Consider the following 2,969-nt stretch of genomic DNA (forward strand, 5'->3'; position numbering starts at 1 on the left):
TAGAACATCGATGGCTGCCAACCCTCTTTTTTTACATTGGAGCATAGCTGCTTTACAATGTTGTGTTAATTTGTGCTGTACATCAAAAAGCCAATCAGCCACACATATACATACACCCCCTCTTTTAGATTTCCTTCCCGTTTACATCACTATAGAGCACTGAGTAAAGTTCCCTGTGCTATATAGTCGGTTCTCATTTGTTGTCTATTTACAAGGGCTGCCAATCTTGAATAAAATTTTATTTATAAACACCCTTCCCCATGCCTTTCTCCTGAATATAATAATTCTTAGGAATAAATGGAGGACAAATTCTCTTCCAAAGCTATATAGAATATATGGCAAATCATAGCTTTGTTATTTTAAGGAAAAAGGAGTTAAAACTCAAGCTTATAATGTTTCTCTCCATTTACCATTCCCATGCTCTATTTATGTGCTTTGGGGGCAAAATAAAATAGAAAGCTTAAAATTTATTTGTGCTGTTGAATTTTAAATATGTAAAAACCCAGAACTAGAAAAGGATCTTGAAAGAGTATCTGATTTGTACTCTTCCTTCACATAGATGGATAACTAAACCATAAAAAACATGTTTCAGTCCATTCCATTCATAAACTGCCTAGGAATCAAGAAATACATTGATATCTCAGATAGTCTTGTCCAGAATTTAAAAGTTCTCTTTCATATTTGACCAGAGTATCTACACCTCCAGCTCCATAATTGCCCTAGAAAGGTCCCTTAGAAGAATATCACCAATACATGAATCTTTTTATTAGAAGCCCAATTACATGGAGTGAAACAGCAGGCACTATGGAAGGAGAATTTCTGTCTCCGTCTTGCTATAATTTTTCATTGAACATGAACAGGCACAACTGCACACAAATGGTGGAGGGATTTTTTTTTTTTTCAATCAAATCAATACCTAAGTGGGCAAGGAGACTGTCTTACATAAGAAGCCTTCCTCCCACTGGCCAGGTAATGAATTCTGTCCAGGAAATTCATTTACAGAGGATAGTGACTTTCTGTAAAATAAGGGAATAATTTTTCTAGGAAAATATTCCCCAAAAGGGAGAAGGATTGGTGAAAAATTGGGTTGAAAGCCAATCTATTTGAAACCCATATTTAAACTTGGTCATTCATCCTCTTTATACCCAAATAATTATACCTATAATTATGATTCAAGCCCCTAGCAAACTCCTTGCTATAAATAACCACACACATCCCTCCACATGTTTGAGAAGCTCCTCTATAGTCCGCATCATGATTCACCTTTCTCCTGGACCCAGCTTTCTTCGGCTGACTGATACTGCTAACCGTCTTCATTGAGAAGTTAGGGATTCCACTTTTCCTTCTAATTCATTGCTCCAAGCCTGGGCACCAAATCTTTCCTAATTTCTCCCAGCAGCATTGAGACCAAGATAATAACATTAATAACACCTACTGGAGGCAATTCCCTGGAGGTCCAGTGGTTAGGATTCCATGTTTCCATTGCAGGGGGCACAGGTTCAATAACTATAGATAATACCCTATCACCTTGAGTTTTTGTTTCATCAACCACCTTTTTATGTTTTTTAAATAGAATTAAGATATTAACTCCGCAACCAATCCATTCAACAATTCCACACTTCAATTCAAAAATTTCATTATCAAGGTTATTCCTAGGTCTCCTAAGCATTACCCAAAGGTTGGTTATAAACAACTAAAAATCAATTAAAACTCTCCTGTTGGCAATAAATGCATCATGATTACAGAATCAAATACTGTTCAATATAGCATTGTCTTATCTCTTCTCATTTTAACTCCTTACATAAGAAGGCTCTAAAAACTTGACTTGCTATGTAGCTGAAAAATACATAGATATATTGGGGAGAGACAGAGACAAAAAGAGACAGATGGACTGACAGAGATGAGCAAGGATATAAAGGCTATTATCTGCTTGGGAGTTATATTTTATACCTAAGTGAACAACATATTACTATGGCATGAAGGGCATAAAATCCTTGCAAAAATTAAATACTCACATATGTAACATATATACATCATTCATATACACCTGTGTAGAGTGAGAGAGAGCAAAAAAAAAAAATTCCCTCTTTACATTATTGTTATTGTGAAAATACTGTTCATTGCAGAAGCTGTAATCATTAGATTTCCTTTCTTACTGCTTTTTGTATTTTTCTGGAGTTTCTAGCTGCATTTATTTTTCAGCTCAGTTCAGTTCAGTTGCTCAGTCATGTCCAACTCTTTGCGACCCCGTGAACCACAGCACGCCAGGCCTCCCTGTCCTCCCTCCACATCACCAACTCCCGGAGTTTACCCAAACTTATGTCCATTGAGTCAGTGATGCCATCCAGCCATCTCATCCTCTGCCATCCCCTTCTCCTCCTGCCCTCAATCTTTCCCAGCATCAGGGTCTTTTCAAATGAGTCAGCTCTTCGCATCAGGTGGCCAAAGTACTGAAGTTTTAGTTTCAACATCAGTCCTTCCAATGAACACCCAAGACTGATCTCCTTTAGGAGGGACTAGTTGGATCTCCTTGCTGTCCAAGGGATTCTCAAGAGTCTTCTTCAACACCACAGTTCAAAAGCATCAATTCTTCGGCGCTCAGCTTTCTTTATAATCCAACTCTCACATCCATACACAACTACTAGAAAAACCATAGCCTTGACTAGATGGACGTTTGTTGGCAAAGTAATGTCTCTGCTTTTTATTTTTATTCTATACTACTTATAAATTTTTATGAATAATGTATGAAAATTTCCCACATTATTATTTACATATTTCCAATAGCTATCTTTTTCAAAACTTTCTCTGTGCATCTCTGTGTGGGGGGGTATATATGAATGTATGTGTAAAGAGGGTTTTATTTTGTAGGTTTGTTTTATGTCTTATAACACAGTACACATGGTTCTTTGACTTGCCTTTTTAACTTCCTTTAACTCTCACCTAAGTACTGGTATGGTTATATCAGTCTT

This window comes from Ovis aries, chromosome 20, assembly GCF_016772045.2.
Source record: "Ovis aries strain OAR_USU_Benz2616 breed Rambouillet chromosome 20, ARS-UI_Ramb_v3.0, whole genome shotgun sequence".
In the NCBI taxonomy this organism is placed as follows: Eukaryota; Metazoa; Chordata; class Mammalia; order Artiodactyla; family Bovidae; genus Ovis; species Ovis aries.